The sequence below is a fragment of the Mustela putorius genome, unplaced genomic scaffold, assembly GCF_011764305.1.
Source record: "Mustela putorius furo isolate JIRA1106 unplaced genomic scaffold, ASM1176430v1.1 tig00004007_pilon_pilon_pilon, whole genome shotgun sequence".
Taxonomy (NCBI): Eukaryota; Metazoa; Chordata; class Mammalia; order Carnivora; family Mustelidae; genus Mustela; species Mustela putorius.
Window position 1 is genome coordinate 5,097,764 of NW_025422145.1, and position 12,618 is coordinate 5,110,381.

Sequence of the window (12,618 nt, forward strand, 5' to 3'; positions counted from 1 at the left end):
GTAGATATTTACGACAAGGATGAATACATGAACCAATGAGTATATATTTTAACTGGCTATATTTTTAAGTACGTGTTTAAGAATTCAGAACTAGATTATAATGTCAGCCAGAGACACAGTACAACTCGGGAAACCCCCAAGAGAAGAGAGAGTTTCAGGGCTGGGACACACAGAGTGTAAGTTTCCACCCAGAGGGATCATCTGTCTTAATTAGTTTTGGGGGAGGCTGGAGACGGGGCCTCAAAGACTACATTACTCTCTGACTTCTGGCCCAGGCCGCTCGTAATTGTTTTAGAAATCCAAAGCCAGGAATCTGATAAAACGTTTTGTTTTGTTTTGTTTTGTTTTCTCTCCCTTAAAAAGGATGGATCAGCTGCTCAACGTTTTTCATAAATTCTTCAGCCAGAGTTGCGTTTTTCCGTCCGCATTTCACATTAAGGATTCTTTGTGAAAATGGCTTTATAAGAGAGGAATTTAATGAGATTATGATTTTTTTAAGCTTTCTCTCTCTAATTAATACCCCAGAGAGGGAAATTTTTTTCCCTCACATAATGGCCTTTCAGTGTTAAAAGGGCTTTAATATTATGGTAAAATATGTTAACTTCCCTGGCACTCTGACCTGACTGATAAAATGAAAAGGAATGCATCTGTCTTCCCAGAGCTTCTGCCACCACAAATGGTGTTGTTTTCAGTATTTTCATAATGAACTAATCAACTGCTTATTCACTAATTGCTCTACATTAAAAACTTATTACCCTGGAAAAGGGCTACACTGCAGTTGACCTCGTAACTAGAGCTGGGAGCCATGTGGGGCACAGGGCACCTGTAAGACAGAGAAGTGGCCCAGCCCCACACAGGTATCTCCCTTCTCCAAAACAGGTGCAACTTCCTCCTTGAGGTCACCATATGTGAGGAGTTGGAAATCCAAAACCTGGAAGCTGCTTCCACTTGGCTAGGTAGGGTCTCTGCCTCACTAGGTTTCAGAGTAATTAGCAAGATGATAAAAATGACAACTATAAGGATGACAGTCACTCGCTGAGCCAAGACATTGGTGCCAGGCGCAGCGCACCATGGGATCGCCAGTTCCACATCAACTCTGTAGGCCCCTATTGATGCCCACTCTTTCTGGAGAAGAATCTGGGGCTCAGAGGGGATCAGTGGTGTGCCCAAAGTCACAGAGGCAGCCAATGGAAGAAGTGGATGGGAATCATGCCTTTCTAATTTCACATCTTGGGCTCCTAGGCTCTCAGGGGATGTTGGGAAAAAGAGAAGCTTGGTGCTGATGAGATCTAAAGCAAACCCAAGATCTCGAGCTGCTTCCAAGCTCTCACTGCTTCCGGGACAGCTTTCTCCATGGCAGTGGTTCAAAGACAGCCTCTTCAAAGACACCCTCTTTCCTCCCATGGTGTCACATGGACAGATGACAGACAATTGGCAGTTCAGTTCATGGCACCTGGGCACAGAGGAAATCTACATTTCCCACACGCCTTTGCTGGTAGACTGGGACCATGTGATGAAATGTTGACCAAAAGAATGTTGGCAGAAGTGATGCAAGCCTCTTCCAGGCCACTGCTGTGGCAATTTTAGAGGCTACAAGTTAGGATGGATTGCCACAAGCTACAAGTGGCCTGCCCAATATGCTATAGAGTTGTGTAAATAAGAAACAAGAGTTTGTTGTTTTAAGCTGCTGAGTTTCCAGGTTTACTTATCACTGTTGTACAGCCTAGCCTCACCTAACTAGAACCCTTCTCAAAGAATAATCCTGTGTCTCTATGTAACCCTTCTATATTCAATCAAATGGCTTAATTAAACACCACCTGTATGCAAGGTACCAGAGATATAATAGCAAGCAAAGCAGGCATGGATCTGGCTCTCTGATGTGTGTCCCCTGGACTGGACCACAAGATGCCCAGACACCTGGTCAAACATTATTCTAAGTGTTTCTGAAGGTATTACTGGATGACTAACAAGTGAATCAGTAAACTCAGGATAAAGCAGATCAACCTTCCCCAATGTAGGAGGGCCTCATCCAATCAAATGAAAACCTGAATAGAACAGAAGGCTGAGTAAAAGTAGACTTCACCTGCTGATACTTGGGCTGGGACATCTGTTATTTTCCTGCCTTCAGGCTCAAATTGAAAATCAGCCCTTCTTCATTCTTGAGCTTGCTGGCTTTTGAACTGGAACATCCACTAGATAGATCACACACACACATGAGACAGAGAGAGAGAGAGAGAGAGCGAGCTGATGTATCTCCTGTTGGTTCTGGTTCTCTGACTAAAACACCCTCAAATAATCTGGGGGGGGGCAGGAAGACAAATAATAAGACAAATGAACACAGATTAAATAACTGCAATCTAGGGTACTTTCATGAAGGAAACCAACAAGTTTGCTGAGATTGAGAATTTCAGGTAGTCAGCAAAGGGCTTTCTGGGGAGATGATATTGTTTTAAAATTTAGGTTTTGTTATTCATCGGGTATGGTAAAGCCAACAGATCAGGAGATCAGGAAATGATTATCACTGAAAATGACAGCTTATGCACACACAGATCTCAAGAGGAGGGGGCACACCGCACCGTGGGGAGGTACATGGGGAAGCATCAGGATGTATCAGGAGGCAGAGGGAGAAGCAAGAGCTGTGGTTTCTGTGGTTTCTACAGGTAGGAATGGAAGAGGCAAGGCAAGCAGGCTTAGGAATGGTTACTTTGAATGATTTTGGTGGGGCCTGGGGCATAGGAGCTATCCAAGTTGTCTAGTATTGAAACGTGGGGGATTAAGGTAGAGGAACAGTGAGTGGCCTGGGGTATAAGAACCTTATAAGAAAGGTGGTTGGGAATACGGGCTCTAAGAATTGGCTAACCATGGGATGGGCAGTTCCAATGGGATCCAGCAAGGTCACAAGATGTCAAAAGCATCAAGTCCAGAAACTAAAAAACATGGTTATTGCGGACATGTGAATGAGACCTGAATAAACGACAAGCCACCAGCCATGGAAGATCAAGAAGTCTTATCAAAGCAGAGCAGCACAGAAAATCTAAGAAATGAGACAGAGAAAGAGTATCACAGTGGGTCACTGTGCCAATGCTCAGAAGTAGTAAGAATGGGAAAGTACCCTCCTAACAACAAGACTCTTAATACAGTTTTCTACCCACTGCCTCCTCTACTTTTCTACTTACTCCATCATGGTCTGGCTTCCTTGCCCAGAACCACCTCCTGAAGATCATCACTAGCTTTCCACTCTTCACATCCAATGACATTTTCTTTGTTCTCATTTTGACAGCTGCTTTGCAACATTCAGGGGATGTGCCAGGAGACAAAGCAATAGATAAAAGACACAAAAAGACCCGCCAGAGGATGGGGAGCCAGGGAAAAGGCAGCACAATAGACAGGTGTATAATATGAGTTACTGAGGCTATGGAGAAAAGCAAAGCCAAAATAAAAAAAAAAAAAAAGATAGGAAATGTGTAGGGAGAGGGGAGAGAGCTTTTACTAGAATTGAGCAGGAAAGACCTCACCAATCTTACCTTCTCAGCCATGCTAAAGAGCACACACCTGATCCCACAGCAAAAGGGATGTTTTGAGGCTGTTAAGCAAGGATGTGCCTGGACCAAATATTTTATCAAAGAGCTGAGACATGAAGGGTCGGTCGGCCAGTGCCTTAGACAGGGAACTAGAGGATGCTCCGGGCAGAAGGAAAAATGAGAACAGAAGCCCAGAAGCACAAAAGCACTATTAGTAATCTGACAGCCGCAGCTGAGACAGAGGCTTGGAGAAAACCCACAATCTTGGACAAGTCCCTTCACGCCTCAGGACCTGGAATGTCACAGGGTTATGCAATGCAAGATAATAAAACTGACACTTGCAAGATCAAAGGCAGCATATATAAAATCCTTAGCACGATCTCCTGCTAAACAGTAGGCACTAACAAATGATCGCTATTATTATGAGAATGACTCCCCACTGAGAATTCTGTGGCTGGGGAATCACAGACTCCAGACTCTGAGTGGCAGATAATATCTGCCATTTTCTTTAAAGGCTGTACTGAGCCCACCTCGTGGGGCCAAAGCTGTTTCTTGGGCCCAATTTAAAAGCTCCCCACTGTTTTTATAAATATCTGCTGACATGATTTATTGGGAATTTTGTCCATTAACATTTTTAAGTGCTCAATAGGTCCTCCAACTACCCAAGTAAATTAATCTTAATAAATTCGCAGCAGAAAGAACTTCGCTTGTCCATCTTCATACAGTAATGTGTCCAGTTTCCTGCCTGTCATGGGAAGGGATGGTCTATGTGGAGTTGTGACCTTGCTGAAGACAAAGAACAAAGACAGGGCAAAGTGCCTTCACCACTCATGCTTAGAGGAATCTGAGCCAGTCTCAGCCTCAGTTTCCCCATCCATGCAATGGGATAGGGAATCTAACAGAAATTTTCCTGAATGTATGACACTTGCATGGTTTTTACCAAACCTGCTCACTCTTTATTATATAGTTAGCTAATTAAATAATGTTTATTAAATAAGTCTTCTTAAACTCAGGTCTGATATCACTACTTTTCTTCATTCTAACATTCACTCTTCAATCCAGTAGCACCTATAAAATTGCAGATTTGATGTACTAGTTGTATTTTGCTAATAAATTATTAAAGTTAGAATAAATTCATATATGTACTCCCTGATTTTTAAAAATTTCTTTGAGAGAGAGAGAGAGGGAGCACAAGCATGGGGAGTAGCAGAAGGACAAACAGACTCTCTCCTCAGCACAGAGTCCGATGCAGGGCTTGACTTGGGGCTTGATCCCAGGACCCTGAGATCATGACCCCAGCAGAAGTCAGACACTCAACTGACTTAGCCACCCAGGCACCCTTCCTTAAAGTCTTCTTCGGCACACTTACGGCATGTATAGCACACTGAGCAGATATTCTAGAGAAGTGGTAAGTTGTACAGAGTACGACTTTATTCTGTGAATTCTGACTGCCTAAATTCTTGTTCTGGTTCTGGGCAATTTGAAGTATGCCACTTCATTTCTCTGAGGCTCAGTTTACTCGTTTTAAAGATATGTAGACAATAGGCTTTAATAATTTAAGGTTAAGTAATCTGAGATAAAAGATTTATCTTATACCTTATTTTAAAAATTAAAAAATTGAAATTAAACAATTTAAAAGTTTATCTTATACCTTATTTTAAAAATTAAAAATTGGTTTGTTTGAGAGAGAGAGCGAGCAAGAGAGATAAAGCACATGAGCAGGGGCAGAAGAAGAGGGAGAAGCAGACTCCACTGCTGAGCAAGGAGCCTGATGTGGAGCTCAATCCCAGGGCCCTGGAATCATGCTGTTCAATTTTTTAAAAATTACCAGGCATGCAGAAAGGCAGGAAAAAAATGACCTATCATGAGGGCAAAAATCAATCAACTGAAATGCCAAAAATGGTAGAATTAATAAACAAAGACATTAGGCCAGTGATTAAAACTGAATTCAATATGCTCAAGAAGTTAGAAAAAGAAATTAAAAAATATACACAGGGAAGGGATATATAAAAGACCCAAATAAAACTTCTAAGGATAAAAACTGCAATATGTAAGAAAAAAATAAATACACTGAATTGGATTAAAGGTAATTATTCAACAGAGAAAAAAGTATTAGTGAACTGGAAGGCATGGCAATGGTGTCAATTCAAATGAAACACTCAGATTTTTTTTAAAGATAGCAAATATATGAACAGAGCATTTGCAAGATGTGGAAAACAAGCGGCCTAATTTTTGTGGAATCTGAGGGAGAGGATAAAAGCGGAGAAAAGAAAAAGTGATTAATCAAAGGCCAAATATTTCCCAAATATTACAAAAACTACACACCTAGAAATCTAGGACAGTTAACAAATCACAAGCATAAGAAACACGAAGAAACGATACCAAGGTATATTTGTAATCAAATTGCTGAAAACCGATGATATACAGAAAATCTTAAAAACAGAGGGAAAAAGTGATACATGATATACAGAGGAAAAAGACAAGAATAATGGCAGATTTCTTATCAGGAACAATGAAATACAGAAGACAAGTCATAGATCGAACATGTTTTGGGCCATGAGACAAATCTCAATGATTTTAAAAGGATTCGTATACAAAGTGTATTCCGCAACCACGTGGAATCAAAATAGGAATTGATAACAGAAAATTATCAGGGAAATACCTAAATATTTGGAAACTAAAATACACTTTTAAATAATCTAAGAAAGAAAAAAATTAAAAGGAAATGAGAATGTAACTTGCACAGAATGGAAATGAAAACACAACAAACCAAATATACGTGATGGATATAGCTAAAGCAATATTTAGAGGATACATTATAGCATAAATGCTCACATTAGAAGATCTCAAATGAATGGCTTCAGTTCTTACTTTAAGAAACATTTAAGGAAGAAATACTATCAATTATACAAAATATTTTCCAAAAAATTGAGGAGGAGGAAGCCAACCTTACCCTGATACCCAAACCAGACAAACACATTAAAAGGAAACTACAGACCAAGTCCGTACAGAAGTCTCATCAAAATTTTAACAAACCAAATTCAACAACATATAAAAATAAAGTATCATGCTATTAATCTAAGGTTAGTTGACCATTTGAAAAAATCAATTAATGTAATTTATAATATAACAGTAAAAAAAAAAAAAAAGAAGCCATAAGATTATTTCAAAGGATGCAGGAAAATCACGTTATAAAATCCAACATCTACTAATCCTAGTTCAGCAAATCAGGAATAGAGAATTCTTCAAACTGATAATGGGCATTATGTTTTATGGTGGGATATCTAATCCTTTATCCTAAGATCAGCAACAAGGCAAGACTATCCATTTACACTATTTTATTCAGCATTTTACTGTAGGTTCTAGTGAGCACAATAAAGCCAGAAAAAAAAATGCATATTGGAACTTAAATTTGTCATTATTTTTAGGTAATATCATCATCTATGTAAAAATATTCTTTGGAATCTACCCTCAAATCCCCATTATGATTACAACTAACAAATGATTTTAGCAAGGTTACAGGATGCAAGATCAAGATGCAAATTTCTATAGACTAGTAATGGGCAGTTAGAAATTGAAGGTGAAGAAAACTACCACTTGCTATTGCATAAAAATATTAAATACTTAGAGATAAATCTGAAAAAGATGTGTAAGTCTTGTACACTGAAAACTACAAAAGCTTACTGAGAAAAAATTTAAAGGACTTACATAAATGGAATAGTACACTGTATTCTTAGTTTAGAAGACTCCAGGTTGCTGTAATTATCTATATTAATATATAGATTTGATGTAGTCCGAATCAAAATCCAAGCAGACTTTTTTGTAGAAATGACCAGCTAAATCTAAAATTCATATGGAAATTCAAAAGATCTGTAATAACTAAGGCAACCTGGAAAAACAGAATAAAGTTAGCTCAGAGATAATAAATAATTTTCCTAAGGTCAAGTGAAGATCATGCCTTTCTTCTCCCTTAAATGACATTTGGGATTTATTGCCTCTAGGTAGGTACTTCCAAACACATTTTCTCATTTATTTCTTACTTAACCCTAGAAGTTTAGCATTATTAGCTTTTTTTCATTTTATTTTTATTTGTTATTATCATTTTTTATTGAAGTGTAGTCAACACATGGTGTTAAATTAGTTTCAGGTATACAACACAGTGATTGACAAGTCTATACATTGTGCTATGCTCACCCCAAGTGTAGCTCCCATGTGCCATCACCCAACACTATTACAATATCATTAATTATATTCCCTATGCCATACCTTCCATGCCCATGACTAATTCATTCCATAACTGGAAACCCATCCTTCCCACTCCCCTTCACCCACTTTGCCCATCCCCACCCTTTCCCTGCTGGCGACCATCAGTTTGTTTTCTGTATTTATGAGTCAGTTTCTGCTTTTTGTTGGTTGGTTGGTTTTTAATCATTTGTTTTTCAGATTCCACATATAAGTGAAATCACATGGTATTTGTCTCTCTCTCTGTGTGACTTCTTTCACTTAACAGAATACCCATAAGGTCCGCCATATTGTTGCAAATGGCAGAATCTCACTCTTTTATATGGCTGAGTAATATCCCATTATATACATATATACTCATCTTTATCCATTCATCTATGGAGAGACACTTATGTTGCTTCCATACTTTGGCGATTATAAATAGCAATGCAATAAACATTTGACAGACTTCAACATCTGTCCATGACAAAAACTCTCAACAAAATGGATTTAGAGGGAACGTACTTCAATAAGAGCCAATAAAGGCTCTCCACTAACACTACATTCAATGGTCAGAAACAGAGTTTTTGCTGTAGGATCAGGAACAAGACAAGGATGTCCACTCTAACCACTCTTAGCTTTCTTTGCAGACAATGAAACAGAGACTTGGGTAGGTTAAGTGAATTGTTCAAGGTCGCTCAGGTTCTGTCCCTGTTCTTTTAAAACATGTTCTTTAAGAGAAGGATGTGGGCTGCTTTAGGCAAAAAAAAAAAAAAAAAAAAAATTAAGATTTTATTTATTTATTTATTCGACAGAAAGAGAAACACCAGAGAGGGAACACAAGCAAGGGGAGTGCGAGAGGGAGAAGCAGGCTTCCCGTCGAGCAGGGAGCCTGATGCGAGTCTCAATCCCAGACCTCTGGGATCATGACCTGAGCCAAAAGCAGGCCTCAACAACTAAGCCACCCAGGCACCCCTCAGGAAATGTTTTAAATAACACATTAAGAATTAAGATTGAGAAGAGCCACCTTTTGATAGGACAGCTACTCTGAGGTGATAAAACAGTATATATTCAAAACCATTTCCTCTTCATCCCATATCAGTGTTTTTTCATGTAATGACTAACTTAATTTGCTCTCCGTTCCAAAGCACTAGCAACTGAAGTCTGTTTCAACTACTCTGGCATTGACTTTGCTGACATTTTCTCCCATGTCTTCTTAGGACAATGATCATAGACGACCTACACGATAATAGCACCTTCTATGCCAATGGCATTACAACAAAATCCTGTATATAACACTTCAAGGCCCAGGAGTGGCCTACTTATTTCCAAGTCCACTTGCTAGACTCTGATTCCATCACAGAAAAGAATTTGGACAAGTCTTGAATTGGTTTTAATGGAATTTGGTTTATCACTCCGGCAATCAGTCCCATGTATTAAAAATGTGTGCTACAGCCCAGCACGGTGATGGATGCTAATGTAAGGGATAAAAGAACCTCATTGCCTCTCTGTTTTTGCTTGACAGCCCTATAGGAACCTGCAAAACTTATTTGTTTCTTAAGGATTCCTATAGCTGAACAAATAGTTGCTTTCCCTGTTTACCAAGGAAGAACTATACCATTCTACACTCACTCATAAATCTTAAGAATTCATACTTATTTTCCTTATTCTGGGTCCCCAAAGAACCCAAGACTGATATGCATAGTTCTTGTCTCCAAGAAAAAGCTTCCTCCCACCCCCTTCCAAACACCCACCCTCTTGGTTGCTTTTACCAAAAATGTTGGGAGCCATATGGGCTAATTTATCTACTGGCAGTCACATCTGAAATCTACCTCTGCCATCGCATTTTCCCCTTCCCCAGTATAAAGTCTCCAAGGAAACAAGTCTTTAGTACTCTCCCCCTTCAATTTCTGGCACTGGTAGGGAAAAAGACCCAGAAATGGGTTTTGCTTATAAGGCAGACTCCAAACTCTCCAACCCCAGCCCACCCATAACTGTCATGTATGTGGTTGGCACCCAAAAAACCCACTGCCTGTAAAAGAAGCTGGCATATACAAAGACAAGAAAAACTCATCACTGCCTGGGTCCTGGTCTTAGATCTGAGCCAACACAGGAGCTTCACTCAAGATGACTGGGACGGAAAAATTCCTTTGGGTCCATATGGATGTGGAATCTTAACTATAGAGGGTCAGTCAAAGTTGAGATGAAAGTGAAGGCCAAAGTGAAAGGGGTGAATTAACTGCTTCAGAAGCTGGTCAGAAAAATATCTTGAGATAGATTAAGAGAAGCTGAGAGTACATTTATCATGATGAACACTGATGCAGATATAGAATTGTTCAATCATTATATTGTATACCTGAAGCTAATATAACACTTATATTAAAAAATTATACTTGAGTAAGAGAGGAAGGGGAGAAGTTGTTTAGAAGGAAAAAACAGATTTCAGAGGGCGTTAGGATCCAGGTCCCTGTGGGGCTACCCACGTGGGCAGCTGAGTCTGATGACATAAAGGCCTGAGTGGTTGGAAGGAATTCCTCAGCAAAGTCACAAAGATGATGGACCATCCACATAGCAGAGCCCCTCCTCCTTTGACTTTTGACCATCACTGGATGGTCTAATTTTCCAGGGACATTTCAAAAAGCCCTAGACAGCCTGGAGCTCCCCACAGCCTATAATTCTCTCTGTTCACAACTCCCTGGAGTCATCCAGGACAGAAAAGTCTATGAATTTCTATGGCTCCTTTGAAATACATATATTTTTGGCTCTAACCAGGGTTTGCCTTTTTCAGCAAATTATTTGTAAAGCTTTGGCTCAAATGCCAACCTTTCAGCTTCTCTTGCCATGGGAAATGGGACTAGGGAAAGAAACCAGGGTCATTGGAACCCAACATCTACCCTGAGGCCGAGAATCCACTTGTTCCCTTGAAGCCATCCAATCTGAAAAGGAGAGTGTTGATTTCTCGCCTAGCCTATCTCAGCCAGAGGAAGCAGAATTAGGAGGCTTTAGGGAGACATCACCATTTCCCTCCTGTCAGAATGTTCCTAATAGAAGTATTCTGATAAATCTACGAGCATATGTAGGAGTTTGTTAAGTATTAGGTTCAGAGGGCTGTATTTTTCAACTGAGCCCCAGGAGATATAAAAACCATCCCCGAAGAACATACTAGAATTCTCTCATCAGACTTTGTTCCTCATATCCAACGCCTGGGGACGGGCCTCTTGATTTGACAAGATGGGCAAAACATGACCCAACTTGCACTAGATGCACCCCCACTTAAGCCATGTAGGACCCAATGGTCTTCTCCTTTTGGCTTCACTGTTTTGCAGGAAATAATACTTGAAGGGACAAGGACCATCTATGCAACATAATATACAATGTTGGGGCCGGGGGTGTGGGCAATGTCAATCCACGAGTGTCCACCTGAGTACTTCTTCAGGGAAGAGGACACTCTATGCACAATAACAGGCAGACATTAAGAAGTAGAAGACACAGGCCTGACTGCAGAAAACCCAATTCAACAAGCCAAGACACCAAGTACTATTAACTGAATCCTGTAGGTCATCCTACCCTCTCTTCACTGGGCTCTAGCCATACTCACTCTCTGCCTATACCCAGAACACCTCAGCTCACATCTACCTGGGCCTGTGCACCCATGCTTCTCTTTACCTAGAACTCTCTCTCCTTAGAAGGGACCCCACTGACATCCACACATAAAGTTTCCTAAGCTTCCCCGATGTCACTGTTTGAGAATCTCCCTACCCCTCGCCCTCCACAATAAGAAGTTATCTTATTTCCTGTTTTTTTTCTCTCTCCTCCACTAGAATGAACATTCTCTGAGAGTAGATAACATGCTTGTCTTAATATCCAGTTTATCTCTAGTGCTGGCCCATCATGGGCCCTCAGTAACTAATTGTGGGAAGAAGAAAAAGAGTGAGAACAAGGGGCATTGGGTGGCTCAGTCAGTTAAGTGTCCGCCTTCAGTTCAGGTCATGATCTCAGGGTTCTGGGATGGAGTCCCACATCAGGCTCCCTGCTCAGAGGGGAGTCTGCTTCTCCCTCTCCCTCTTTTTGCAACCCACTCATGCTTTCTCTCTCACTTGCTCTCTCTCAAATAAAATCTTTTTTTTTTTTTTTAACAAAAGAGAGAAAGAAAGAATAATATGAGCTACAGGAATATTCATGGAAGAGAGAGAATTCTGGGAACTCAATGGTCACAGAGAGCTTCACCCAGAGGACAGACCCAGATCTGCATCTTGGAGGAAGGGCAGATGATTTGGACATCTCCGTGAGCCTGTATTTTCCTTGAAAGGAGGCTACCTCTAGCGAACCTAGAGGTTATCTATCTATCCTACCTAGGATAGCTTTGCTAGCCTAGGGATGTAGCAAGTGTTCATCAAGAGGAAAAGCGTATGCTCCAACGATGCTCTGATTCATGAACCAAGAGCCACTCTTATCCAATCTTTCAATATTTTGAGTGAAATTTTACTTGTTCTAGGCAAGGGACCATGACCATTGCCAATCCTGAGCTCTTCTCAGAACTGGACAGTACTGGGCTCTTTTCTTAGGAAAGCTCCATGAACCACTGGGAGTCTGGAGACAACTCAGCATCACACACCCAGGCAGCTTCTACCACTTACACAGTGAGGAAAGGAGAGGCTTCTGGGAACCACCCCTGAAACTCAGGCCCTGAAGAAGGTTCTAGAAAGAGACAAGAAACAGATGTTTTGCTTATAATATGTTGGGTATGATGCTGAACCACTTCACAAGGATTCATTCATGTAATCTTCACAAGAATTCTTAGAGATGGGTGTTGTTTTCCCAGTTTTACAGAGGAGGAATCAATAGTGTAATTGATAATGTTTGGTTGAGTTTTTGT

At 40.4% G+C, this 12,618-nt stretch overlaps 1 protein-coding gene across 2 annotated transcripts in view; it reads right to left on the reverse strand.

Annotated features, from left to right (window-relative positions):
• The window catches only part of SHISA9 (shisa family member 9), a 274,740-nt gene that overhangs the window by 55,918 nt on the left and 206,204 nt on the right, over positions 1-12,618 (reverse strand). The window lies entirely within an intron of this gene.